Source organism: Vulpes vulpes, chromosome 5, assembly GCF_048418805.1.
Source record: "Vulpes vulpes isolate BD-2025 chromosome 5, VulVul3, whole genome shotgun sequence".
Lineage (NCBI taxonomy): Eukaryota > Metazoa > Chordata > Mammalia > Carnivora > Canidae > Vulpes > Vulpes vulpes.
Window position 1 is genome coordinate 58,455,003 of NC_132784.1, and position 13,724 is coordinate 58,468,726.

The following is a 13,724-nucleotide window of genomic DNA, read 5'->3' on the forward strand; positions in this document are numbered from 1 at the left end:
CTTCACCGCGGCGCCACCGTGACCTGGGGGAGGGGGCGGGACAGAGAAGACCCCTGGGACCTGGGGGGGGACGGGACAGAGAAGACCCCTGGGACCTGGGGGAGGGGGCGGGACAGAGAAGACCCCTGGGACCTGGGGGGGGACGGGACAGAGAAGACCCCTGGGACCTGGGGGGGGGGGCGGGACAGAGAAGACCCCTGGGACCTGGGGGGGGACGGGACAGAGAAGACCCCTGGGACCTGCGGGGGGGGGGCGGGACAGAGAAGACCCCTGGGACCTGGGGGGCGGGGGACGGGACACAGGACCAGGGACCATGACAGTGCTGGAGAAGGCCTGTCCTGCTCACCCCACACCCAGCCCCAAGGTAATCAGGGCAGTGGTGCTTTCCAGACTAGGTGCAGCTGGCTTGTCAAATCACTCTGTCAACAGAAGACAAGCTAAGGTGTAAGTTAAACACCTATAGTCCTTGTTCACCCATCACCCCATCCACCTCCAGACGCATCCTTTTTGTTAAGAAGCTGAATGGAGGATCACCTACGTCCTGCGAGATCCTCTCACTGCAGTGAAGGTGGGTTGTCGAAGCGCCACTATGGTCTCCATTTGGGTAGTTTCCATCCTGCTGGAGGAAGTCCTGTACACGGTCGGCTTCTGTCATTCCCACTTCCCTGTGGCCCCTGACCCCTGGCAACCACTGACCTCCTGCCTGCCTCCCTGCACTTGCCTATTCCAGGCAGTTTGTATAAGTGGAAACAAACCATGACGTCTCCTGTGACTGCCTTCTCAAGGGCCCCGCTGTAGCGGGCGTCAGGATTTAGTCCTCATTGCTGGTTACTATTTCATCATACGCATATGTGCATTTCATTTATTTTTATTTTTTATAAATTTATTTTGTATTGGTGTTCAATTTGTCAACATATAGAATAACACCCCGTGCTCATCCCGTCAAGTGCCCACCTCAGTGCCAGTCACCCAGTATGTGAATTTTATTTATCCATCATCTGATATTTGGCTGTTTCCACTTTCTGCCCGTTATGCATAATGCTGCTGTGAACATCTGAATTTGTTTTTGTATGGACTTAAGTTTTCGCTTCCCTAAGAGTATATGAGTGGAAAGCCGGGATCATATGATAACTGTGTTTAACATTTTATGGAATACGAACTGTTTTCAAAAATGGCTGCAGCTTTATTTTTTTTTATTTTTTTAAGAGAGCACATGTATGCCCCCAAGTCGTATGGGGAGTGGCAGAGGGATGGGGGCGGGGGAGGCGGGGCAGGGGAAGCAGGCTTCCCACTGAGCAGGGACTGCGGGGACTCCATCCCCAGGACCCAGAGACCACAACCTGAGCCTTAGCAGACGTTAACCTACTGAGCCACCCAGATGCCTCGTGGCTGCACCGTCTAACATTCCCAACAGCAAAGTGTGAGAGGTTTGATCCCTCCACGTCTTTGCCTACACTTGTTATTTGTGTATTTTTTATTACAGCCTTGTGGTAGATGTGCACTGATACTGTGATTTTGACTTGCATTTCCGTGATGGTTAACAATATACAGAGCATCCTCTCATATACTTATCCTCCACTTGGAGAAATATCTGTACATATCCTTTGCCCATTTAAAAAAAGTTATCTTTATTATTGAGTTTTAAGAGTTTCATTAGATATATGATTTTAAAATATTTCTTCCCATTCGGTTGACCACACTTCTTATTGGCATCATTTGCAGCCCAAAAGTTTTAAATATTCATTATGTCCAGTTCATCATTTCCTTTTGTTGCTGTGTTGTATGTTTCGGTGTCATATCTAAGAAACCATTACCTCATTCAATGTTGTGAATATTTACTCCTGCTTTCTTCTAAGAATTTTTAACTTTTTTTTTTTTTTTTTACAACTTTTTTTTTTTTTCTAAGTAAGCTTTAGGCCCAGTGTGGGACTTGAACTCATGAGTTGCATGCTCTACAGACTGAGCCAGCCAGGCACCTCCATTAACTTTCACATTTGGGTCTTTAATCACTGTGAGTGAACTTCTGTGTATGTGGGTGCTAGGTGTCCACCTTCATTCTTTGCATATTTAGACATCCACTTGTTCTGACGCCGTTTATTGGGAATATTATTCTTTCCCTATCAGAGTTCCTGGCACCCTTGATGGAAATCAGTTGATTTTGTTTTTTGTTTGTTTGGTTTGGTTTGTTTCCGTTTGTTTGTTTGTTTGTTTGTTTGTTTGTTTAAATCAGTTGATTTTGAATGTAAGGATTATTTCTGGATTCTCAGTTCTATCCCACTGATATGTATGTCTAGCCTAATGTCAGTACCACGCTTTCTTGATGCAGCTTTGTGTAGGTCTTGAAATTAGGAAGTATGAGCCCTCCACCTTTATTCCTTTTCATGATTGGTTTGACTATTCTGGGTCCCTTGTATTTGCATATGAACTTTAGGATTAGCTTGTCAATTTCTGCAAAAAAGGCAGCTGGGATTTTGACAGGGACTGTGTTGACTCTTCACCAATTTAGGGAGTACTGTGCTGCCATCTTAATGTTGAGTCGTCAGTGGGTGAAGGATGTCTTTCCATTTGGTTAGGTCTTTATTTCTATAACTTTTATATTTTCCAGTGTTCACGTCTTATGCTTTTTTTAGGGAGGGAAGTTAAATTAATTCCTAAGTATTTTATTCTTTTTTGATGATATTTAAATGGAATTGTTGAGGTGCCTGGATGGCTCAGTAGATTAAGCCTCTGATTCTTGATTTTGGCTCAGGTCATGATCTCAGGATCCTCGGATGGAGCCCCACATTGGGCTTTGTGCTCAGCAGGGAATGTGCTTGAGGATTCTCTCCTCCTCCTCTGTTCCTCTTCTGTCTCTCTAAAATAAATAAATAAATCTTAAACATAAATAAATAAATGGAATTGTTTTAAATATTTTTAGATTATTTATAACTAGTGTATAGAAATATGGTTGATCTTTGGATACTGATCTTGCATTCTGCAATCTTGCTGAATCATTCATTACTTGGAATAGTTTTTTAGTTGGATACTTAGGATTTTCTATATACAAAATCATGTCATCTGCAAATAGGGACAGTTTTACTACTTTTATAGTCTGGATGCTTTTCATTGTGTTTTTGCCTACCTGCCCTGTTGAATAGAAGTGGCAAGAGAGACTTGTTCCTCATCTTAGAGGGAAAGCATTCAGATTTTATTTTTTTATTTATTTATTTTAATAATAAATTAATTTTTTATTGGTGTTCAATTTGCCAACATACAGAATAACACCCAGTGCTCATCCCGTCAAGTGCCCCCCTCAGTGCCCGTCACCCATTCACCCCCACCCCGTGCCCTCCTCCCCTTCTACCACCCCTAGTTCGTTTCCCAGAGTTAGAGTCTTTATATTCTGTCTCCCTTTCTAATATTTCCTACCCATTTCTTCTCCCTTCCCTTCTATTCCCTTTCACTATTTTTTATATTCCCCAAATGAATGAGAACATATAATGTTTGTCCTTCTCCGATTGACTCATTTCACTCAGCATAATACCCTCCAGTTCCATCCACGTTGAAGCAAATGGGGGGTATTTGTCAGGGAGCAGGAGTCCCTGTGTGTCCTTATGAAAGGATACAGGTATCCAGTGTTCCTTCCTTCAGAGCACTGGCTTGAGTTAGGTTGAGGAAGAGAGCAATTTGACTGAACTAATGAAAAATCAATGGAGACTTTTATTTATTTATTTTTTCAATGGAGACTTTAAAAAAAAGAAAGGTAAGAAAGAAAAATGACTGGAGAGCCGTATAGCACCCCCAGAGGAATTTGCATTTTTTAAATTATTTTTAGCGGGGGAGGGGCAGAGGGAGAGAGAGAACCTTAAGCAGGCTCTTCATCTAGTGCAGAACCTGATGTGGGGCTCGATCCCATAGCCAGAGGTCATGACAAGAGCCAAAATCAAGAATCCGACCCTTAAGAATCCTCCAGTTACCTCCGGAATTTGCATTTGTATTTATTTTTTATTTTTTTAAAGATTTTGTTTATTTATTCATGAGAGAGAGAGAGAGAGACAGAGAGAGAGAGGCAGAGACACAGGAAGAGGGAGAAGCAGGCTCCACGCAGGGAGCCTGAGCCACCCAGGCTGCCCTGGAATTTGCATTTTTAAAAGAAAAAAAATTATTTGAGTCAGATGTAAGACAATGTTAAAGTGAGACTTTGCTTTCAAATTCCAGCAGAGGCCCCATATTGAAAATAAATGATTTAAAATGCTTACATGAAAAAAAAAATGCTTACATGTGGGGCCCTGGGTGTCTCAATCAATTAAGTGACCAACTCTTGATCCACAGGTGAACAGAGAGGAGTCTCATGTGCTAATAAGCTTAGAACAAAGCAGGTCATGAAGGCTACATAAGGGTTGATTCCATGAACATAAGTGCAGAAATATGCCAAACCAAACCACATATTGTTTAGGCTAATTTTGCCTCTTTTATCTCTTGGTATACTTCATTTTATTGCACTTTACAGATCCTGCATATTTTAGAAGTTGAAGGTTTGTGGCAACTCTACCAGCACCGTTTTTCCAACAGCATTTACTCACTTCCTAGCTCTCATATTTTGGTAATTCTCGCAATATTCCAAACTTTTTTCATTATTAATATAAGTTATAATTATATAATTATTATAAAAACTTATTTGTTGTGATGATATGTAACTAGTGATCTTTGATGTTACTCGTGTCGTTGTTTGGGGCACCGCGATTTGTGCTCCTCCTAGAAGCAGTAACCTGGGGTTAACCAGACTGATGTCCACTGTGGGCTACTGAGCACAGCTGCACCCTTTCCCCAGACTTTTCATTTCCTGTGGCTCTCCTCTTTGGGGAGGTGGATGTGAGGGTTTCCCTCCTGCCCCCTAGTGTGGCTGCCTCTCAAAGTCTTCCCTTGCTGCGTACTTGATGTCTCAGTGATTGTGTTTGCTGAGCATCAGGCTGACCACCTTGGGTTTAGTTCTGATAGAAGATGGTGGACTTACTGATAAATGTGTTGTTTTCTGATTGCTCTGCCTACTGGCCATTCCCCCCCACCCCCTTGGGCCTCCCTGGTCCCTGAGAACCACCATATTGAGATTAGGCCAGTTAATAACCCACAGTGGCCTCTAAGCATTCAGCTGAAAGGAAGAGTCACAACTCTCACTTTAAATCAAAAGTTAGACAGGGGGGCGCCGAGGGGGGTGGGGGGGGGCTCTGTCAGTGCAGCATCTGCCTTCAGCTCAGGTCATGATCCTGGGGTCCTGGGATCAGGTCCTGGGATCGAGTCCCACGTCAGGCTCCCTGCTCAGTGGGGAGTCTGCTTCTCCTTCTCCCTTTGCTGCTACTTGTGCTCTTTCTCTCTCTGTCAAATAAATACATAAAATCTTTTTTAAAAATTAATTTAAAAAACAGACATGATTGAGCTTAGTAGGAAGGCATGTTGAAAGCTGAGCTACGCTGAAAGCTAGGCCTCTTGTGTCAAACAGCCTAGTAGTGAAAGCAAAGGAAAGTTCTTGAAGGAAATTAAAAAGATCTATTCCAGTGAACACACAAATAATAAGAAAGCAAAACAGCCTTGTTGCTGATGTGGAGAAAGTTTGGTCTGGATAGAAAATGATGTTCCCTTAGGCCAAAGCCTAATCCAGACCAAGGCCCTGACTCTTCAGTTCTATGAAGGCTGCGGGAGGTGAGGGAGCCACAGGAGAAAATTGTGAAGCTAGCAGAGGTGGGTTTCTGAGTTTTAAGAAAAGAAGTCCTCTCCATAGCATACAAGTGTAAAAGTGCTGGTGTAGAAGCCACAGAGAGTTATCCAGAAGATCTAGCTAAGATAATTAACAAAGGTGACTATGGACCAACAGATTTTCAATATACATGAAGCAGTCTTCCCTTGGAAGCAGATGCCATCTAGGACTTTTGTAGAGAAGAGAAGTCATTGCCTGGGTCAGAGCTTCAAAGGACAGGCTGACTGCTGACCCTCTTGTGAGGGGATTAAGTACCTGCTGACTTTAAGTTGAAGCCAGTGCTCACTGACTATTCTGAAAATCCTAGGGCCCTTAACTATTAGGCTAAATCTATTGGGCCTCTGCCCTAGAAATGCAACAACAAAGCCTGGATGACAGCACATCTGTTTACATCATTGTTTGCTGAGTATTTTAAACCCACTGTTGAAACCTATGACTCACCAAACCAAACCAAACAAAACAAAAAAACCCAAAACACTCCCTTTAAAATATTGCTGATCATTGATAATATCGGTCAACCAAGAGCTTGGATGGATGCGTGCAATGAGATCGGAGTTGTTTTCATGATGCTAACAGAGCATCCATTCTGTAGGCCATGGATCAAGGAGTAGTTTCAACTTTCAGTATAAAATATGCTTTGTAAAAAAAATAAATAAATAAAATAAAATATGCTTTGTGAGGCTGTATCTGCCATAGATAGTGATTTTTCTGATGGATGTGGGCAAAGGAAATTGAAAACCTTCTGGAAGGGATTCAGTATTCTAAATATTTTATTTATGTATTTTAGACAGAGTGAGAGATCATGAGCTGGGGGAAGAGCAGAGGGGCTTAATCTTAATTAAGGGGGGGGTGGTGGTCTTGTAGGATGGAGCCCCTACCCTCTGGGATCTGATGCTGTTGTTGGGTACATAGAATCAGAATTGAGTTGAATTCTCAGACACCCTACTGGAATCCTGGGAATTGCTTCAAGTTGTGGGTGGGGGATCCTCCCTTGTTGGAAGCCAGGTGCTCAGAACCCTAAAAGAGCAATGGAGGAGCATATTGGTGGTTCTTTTAAAGCCTATTTTTGACAGCAGGAACTGTGCTTGTCTTACTGCAGGCCATGGGGGAACGGGACTTACCTGGTGTTTTGGTGTCTGGATTGGAAGGGCCTTACGGTATATGTGAAGATCATGTTGGAGATCTGCAGAAACATTTTAATCTCATTATCATGCAAGAATTTTTGGAAAATAAGACACAATTCAGCTCTTATCTCTGGGGAGGAAAGCTGGCTATTGACCAGGAGCTCCTGTGGAGCCTGCCATCGTTGAAGATAATTGCCTCACCAGGAGCAGGTCTAGATCACCTGGACCTGAAGCTTGTTGCCAACTTTAGTGTGAAGGTTGCCAATTCACCACAGGTTGTGTCCAGCCCCATGGCAGACATGGGCATGGCCTTGCTCCTGGTGGCGGCTCACAGGGTGGTGGAAATTAAGCAGCCCTTGGACTTGCTGGTTTTCCAAAGACAGCAGATGACAGGCACTCGTGACAGAGGCAGTAACATAATTTTATCTTCAAGCTACAAGTCTTTTCTGGGCTTGATTTCTTCACACTGTCTCTAGGACTCTGCTGCACTTGGGGATTGGAGCCACTGTGCACAGTGTATGAGGCCGGAGCCCAGCTCCTGGCACATGTCGGCCACCACCCAGTCCCCCTGGTCCCCACCCAGGCCATAGCATCTCTATAGACATGCCCTTGGGGATCATTCACAGGTCAGTGAGCACGCATCCCTGGAGTGAAGGGCGGGATCCGACCCCCGGACCCCCTGGACATATGGGCGTGCCCCCAGCAGAGGCAGAGCTGCTGCAGTTCTGCACACCCCATCCTCCTCCTGGAGCTGTGGTGTGGAGGCGCTCCAGGAAGGAGGCAGGAGCCAGGCTTTGTGGTTTTGGTTGCCGGTTCACGCACGCATGTGCACACACATGCTGACACCAACATATTTTAGCCAAAAGTCCTTCCTTAATGTAAAAGAAGTTGGTATCTTGAAGCTTTCTGCCAGGATGCTCTAGTTTTGTTACAAGGAAACTGCCACTTGGTCCTCGCAGAAACCTTTGTTTGCGGTCAGAGGTCAGAGGTCAGCACTGGGTCCGGGGCCGCAGCAGGGTGCAGGGTTTCTGTGTGGAGTCCCCACTGCTCACCTGCACTTTGTGGGTTTCAGGTCATGCGCTGACCACTGCACCAGGTACAGAGAGCGTCTCTACAAACTGGATGGACCGAGAAGTAACGGGGGCCACTCTGGGAATCGTTGGCATGGGCAGCATTGGCTATAAGATCGCTCAGAGGGCCGAGGCTTTTAAAATGAAGATTCTGTATCACAACTAGAATTGAGGGTAAACGTCAGAAAATGGGCCTGCCATGAGCCAAGCAGACTTAGGCCATCACTGCCTTCAGCTTAGCTTGGATGTAGTAGCCTCCATTCTCCATAGACCTCCCCTGCTCTTCCTCTCCAAAAAACAAGACTGATGGTCAGGAAAGAGATTGTGATTACCTAAGAATGTGGCAGCAACTTTGTATTATTGAAAAAATTCACCGGAGAAGAGATTTTAACTCACAATTGTATTTTTTTAATTTCTAAAGTGATTTGTTTCAAGGGAGAAGCTGTCCACACTCTGGCCCTTGTGTCAGAGGGACCAGACATGTGTCTGGTCCCTTTAATACTGAAGTGCATATGGGCCCTGGGGAGGGTGGGGGGGCGCTTCCCTGAATGTGCGTATTCTGCCCTCAGCCCAGCACCCGGCTTTGGGATTCCAAGTCACTTCATGGATGCCACGGGCTCATATCCACCTAAGAGGTGCTTGCAACTGCCCGCGCGCATCCAGCCAATGATGGCCATGCTTGACAAGCTTGCAGCGGCCTCCCACTGCTGTGGAACACCTTCCGGCTGGCCAGAACCTGGCGGAGGTCCTGCTGAGGGCCGTGCCCAACTCAGTCTGCACCATGGGCGGTGAAGAGACTGGGGTGCAATGATGACTCTCCTGGTGATGACCGTGCACATGGGGACCAGGGTTCTTCTAGGACAAAGTCTCTTCTCTGGGCCATCACCAGACCCCAACCTGTGATATTTCACATTCAGTATCCGTATGGCAGTGGCCACTGCCCGGGAGGCTGTGACCTCCAGGAGTAACCAGCTGCGTGAGGTGCCCGGAGCAGGACCAGGGCCCTTGCTTTGTTTGATAAGCAGCATCCCCAGGCGTCTGCAGGGTGTCTGCCCACATTTGTCTGTGGTCACAAAAGGACCTGCTCGTATTCCTGCTTGCAGTGGGACCCACATCCTTTCAGGAATGTTCTGTCGTCCTTGAGCATATGTGGGTGTATGGCTGGGCTTGGTCCAGGCCCCCGAGGTCCAGGAAGAAGCTGCTGCTCCAGGAGCCTCAAGGGAGACCCCTCAGACCCAGGCCTCCCCTGAGAACCCAGGGGTGCCATGGGTCTGCATGGCAGGGTCCCAGACTCACATTGATAGGGGTCCTCAGAAACTCCTTCCCAGGCCTGCGGTACAGATTTCTAACTAGAGAACATGGTTTTTCTTCCTCGTTCCCTCTGTAGGAAAATAGAGGAGGAAGCTGTCGGGGCCACTTACTGTGAGAGTCTAGATAACCTGCTACAGTGATTGGACTTCGTGCTGTTGGCCATGAACCTGACACCCCAGACCCAGGGGCTGATTGGGTGGAGGGAGCTGTGTGGGATGAAGCTCACTGCCATCCTCATCAACATCGGCAGTGGTACCTGGGCCGTGGTGCATGTGGGGCCGCCTGGCTGGGAAGCCATGAGGGAGGAAACCCCCTGGCGGTCCTGACCCCCCTCACTCACCTTTCTGCGGCACAGCCGCGGTGTCCTGAGAGTCCACGTAGAAGGCTGGGGTACTGAGTTCCCAGGACTTTACTTTCCATGTAGAAATATTTCTGATTTTTGTTTTCACATCATTCTGAAACTCAAATCAACAACAAAAAGGATGAGAATAGTACCATATGGAGTCTTCACACCCCTATCTGGGCATGTTGGAGTAGAGCCATTACACTTTGATTTTCTGGGTACAATTTAGTAAAATTTATGGGGATGAATTCTTATGAGCCTTCACTTTAAAAAATAAATAGCTTAGCGTTAGTTTGCTTATTCGACATTTCATGCCTTGTGTTTACATACGAGAGGCAGTGGACCCTGTGGTGGTCCCAAATATTGTGGGTTGGTGCGGCATTTATAGAGAATAGAGCATCGGCACTGATGTCGGATATTCAGGCCAGTGACCTCTATGGGCTGGGGGCCAGAGGACACGGGACACCTAGGGCTCCCAAGAGCCGGTCCTGTCTCTTCTGTAGAACAAGGAAGACCATGCTTGCCACCTGAGATGGTGATTTGTAAGAAACATAGTAGGTTACTCAGCTGTGGTCTTCATGCACAGTTTCTGGCTCCTGCTGTCCAAACCCTCAAAATCTCTGAAGCGTTGAGTGATAAAGGTGCCATTTGTTTAAAAAAAGGTGACTTCTGGAACCCACTCGATCAAGGGCAGGGGCTGCTGCCAGGAGGCCCAACCATGGGGCCCACACCTGACCTCTGGGGAGATGAAAGGGCCTGGCGTTCCAATCAGCCAGTGGCCGATGATTTCATGAATTGTGGCCAAGCAAAGAAGCCTCCATAATAACCCAAAATGCCTGGGTTCAGAAGCTTCTGAATCAGTGAAGACCCAGGGACTAGGGAGAGTGGCAGCTGTCAGCAGAAGGCATGCAGGCTCCATGCCCTGTCCCCAGATCTCTCCCTGTGTCATTGGGCTGTAGGTTCTCACCTTCTCTCAGATCCCTTAACAAAGAGGTAAATGTGAGTGTCTCCCTGAGTTCTGTGAGCCGCTGCCACAAATTAACGGAGCCTAAGGAGGAAGTCACTGGAATCTCCAACTGGTGGCTACTTGGCCAGAAATACAAGTAACAGCCTGGGACATCTGACCAGTGTCTGAGGTCAGGGGTGGGGGCAGCGTGAGAGGCCTGAGCCCTTCACCTGTGGGATTGGATGCTATTTCCAAGGTAGACAGCATCAGAATTGGGCTGAATTCTCAGACACAGGTGCTGGTGTCCCAGAATCGCTCGGTCTTGGAGGAGGGCCCACTGCCCCACGTTGGCATGCACAGGGCTGGGCTAACTTGCTCCAGAGTCCTCTGAAAATTCAGACCCTCTAGGTGAGCCGGAAGGAGCAAGTAGTTTCAGTAACATCAGAGGCTGGTGGACGTGCCTGAGATTCTGGGAAAACAGCCGGGAAAGGGCATGGACTAGGCTTTTCCAGCAGCCTCCCCTGCTGCTCCCGCTGCCCAGAGGAAAAGAGCTCCATGCCGAAGGAAAGGGTTTTCTTCTCAGCTTCTGCTCAAATGTGCTCAGCTCTTCTGAATCTGAAAGGACAGCTGAGAATTCTGTTTGTGGCTTAGTGTCCACCGTGCATACGCAGCTGTCAGGGTGGCATCCCTACCCCAAAGAACAAATGCTCATGCCAGGAGGTAGTGACGCAACATGGGCCCAGGCCACAGGTCTGGGCTGATTTGCTAGGAGCTATGTGACCTGCCGTCAGTCCTCAGTTCCTCGTGAGTAAAATGAGGACTGGCTGCCCAGTGTTTGGAGGATCTAGTGGGAGAGGGTGTGTGCAGGCCTAGTGCACTGCCTGGCACCTGTCAGCCCCACATCCAACAACGAAGAAACACGAAGAAGCTTGCGGCCTCTGTCAGATGTTTGGCAAGATCAGGATGTGTTTGTAACAGCAGCTGCTAAGAGCAGAGCACCCTTCCTGGGGACCGCCCAACTGTACTCATGCAGGGGCCTTTTCTCTCTGATCAGGTCTGTTAGTCTATCAGGATGCCCTGATGGAAGCTCTTCAGAATGGTGTCATCAAAAGGGCAGCACTGCATGTGATGCACCCGGAGCCCCTGCCCAGGTAGGGAAGCGGGACAGAATCTGCATCTCTCCCGATACATGGGGGGTGCTCCTGCAGCAATCCCCGCCTCTGGCTTTGGCAGACCTGCAGGGTCTTGGTCACAGAGACTTGTGAGCAGGCGTCCAGTGACCTGTCCAGTCCTGCAGCCGGACAGGGAGCTCTGGGCTCTTGGGCTGCAGCCCCCATGGGTGGAAACCGCATTGGATAGTCCTCGTCTTGGACAGTGACCCTGGTTTGCCCCCTGGAGCATCAGAGTGCCTATGATTCTCCTTTTCCACAAACCTGGTGTATTGTCAACCACCGCATCTCATCGTACATCCCCCCAAGGTTAAGCGTCTTCATGCCCCTCATTCACAGTCTACAGTACATTTCCAGACACCTTGTTGTTAGTATTGCTGCCAGCACTTTAGTTTTTTTTTTTTTTTTAAGATTTTATTTATTTATTTATTCATGAGAGACAGAGAGAGACAGAGAAGCAAAGACACAGGCAGAGGGAGATGCAGGCTCCCTGTGGGGAGCCCAATGTGAGACTTGCTCCCAGAACCCCGGGGTCATGCCCTGAGCTGAGGGCAGATGCTCAACCTTGGAGGTGTGTAATCCACCCAAGCATCCCAGGGGGACTAGATATCAACTACACCAACGTTAGAGGTGCTAGCACCACCTTCTCAGCACAGCTGCCCTTGCCTGTTCACCAGAGAGTATGGACATGACTCAGTTTTTCCTGGGTTCTGAATTGGGGACAAAGCTGGTCACCCTGTCTCAGCTCGGAGCCTCATGGGAGGATGGTTTCCAACGTGTGCTGTGCTGTAGCAGGGCCGGCGTTACCCTGGCTGCCCGTCGGGTAGACTGTCTTCACTCTGGTCCCTCCCAGGTCAGGTGCCCCAGAGGACTTCCACAGGTTTGGGGTCCCTAAGATTCCCAAAGGGTGGAGGGTGGTCACTGTGAGTCTACTTTGGCCTCTGTCTTCAAACAATCCAGGGGCCCTGCTGGGTCAGGTCACCGCCCTTTCCCTGTGCTGGTTCCCAGCGTCACTATCACTGAGCCTGCCTCACGTCCTTCTTTTCCTGGGCTGACGGGGCTGACGGCCATCCTCTGCCTTCTCCCGGGAAGAGAACACCCCCTGACCTAATTCCAGTTAATAAATCTTTCCCTTCTAAATGCCACGCCCATTAAAGGCACATTCAGCCGGGCCCACGATGCCTAGACTCGCACCCAGATCCCCACGTGCCGTCGTGTGCTCACGGCCTGGGTTTGGTTAGGACTCTTGTGTGACACCCGAAAATGCTGCCCCACCCTGCCCTGGGGTCGAGATGAGGGGGGTCGTACCTGGGCATAATCAGGGGATACTGCGCAAGGCCAGCGCCGCCGGCCCCTTCTCGGCCCCTTCTCGGCGTGAGGATACCCAACCGGGCCGCGGGATCGGGCACCGGGCCGCGCCCACGGTCCTCCGCACCGAGCTGCCCGGGGATGGGCGGTCGGCGGACGGGCCTCCGGGCCCTGGTGCGGGGCTGCGTCCGCGGCCTCGGGGCTGATTCAGTGCCAGGGCACGGGGCACATTCAGCGGGGAAAGGAGTCCTGCCCTGTGTGTGCACCGCAGCCCATTGTGTAGATCGGTTTCATGCTGCTTTGGCCGGAGGGCGCCCTGTTGGCTGGGCCAGATGTCGGGGTCCCGCGTGAAGCCCACGTTGCGGTGGGGATCGCGTACGTGAACCTCGAAAACGTTCACTGTTCTTCGGCTGAAGAAAGCCTTAGGAGCGGTCGTAATAGCGGCCGCCGCGAGCTTGCTGGATGCCCGGCTGCCCCTCACCCCGTCCTCGCGGCAGCCCGGGGGAGCCCCCGCTGCCCGACAGCCCGGGGGCCCGTCCACACCCTGCAGACGGCGGCCTGCGGCGGGGCCCCGGGCTCCAGGGCTGCGGAGTCCGCCACAGCCTAACTCCGGCCCCGCCCCACGTCGCCCCACGTCGCCCCGCCCCGCCCCGCGTCGCCCCGCCCCACGTCGCCCCACGTCGCCCCGCCCCGCCCCGCGTCGCCCCGCCCCACGTCGCCCC

The 13,724-nt window shown here is 49.4% G+C and overlaps 1 long non-coding RNA gene across 6 annotated transcripts; it reads right to left on the minus strand.

Annotated features, from left to right (window-relative positions):
- Positions 1-236: 236 nt before the first annotated feature.
- Positions 237-13,627, minus strand: LOC112919351 (uncharacterized). Of its 6 annotated transcripts, none has more exons than XR_003234881.2 (5): positions 13,003-13,627; positions 9,577-9,691; positions 6,853-6,914; positions 535-631; positions 237-419 (listed from the first exon to the last, which is right to left on the minus strand). It is a non-coding gene; the product is annotated as an uncharacterized lncRNA (long non-coding RNA). The 6 variants fall into 6 exon arrangements; XR_012001607.1 differs by having other exon boundaries at positions 238-419; positions 539-631; XR_012001608.1 differs by lacking the exons at positions 237-419; positions 535-631 and adding an exon at positions 1,163-2,854.
- Positions 13,628-13,724: the final 97 nt, after the last annotated feature.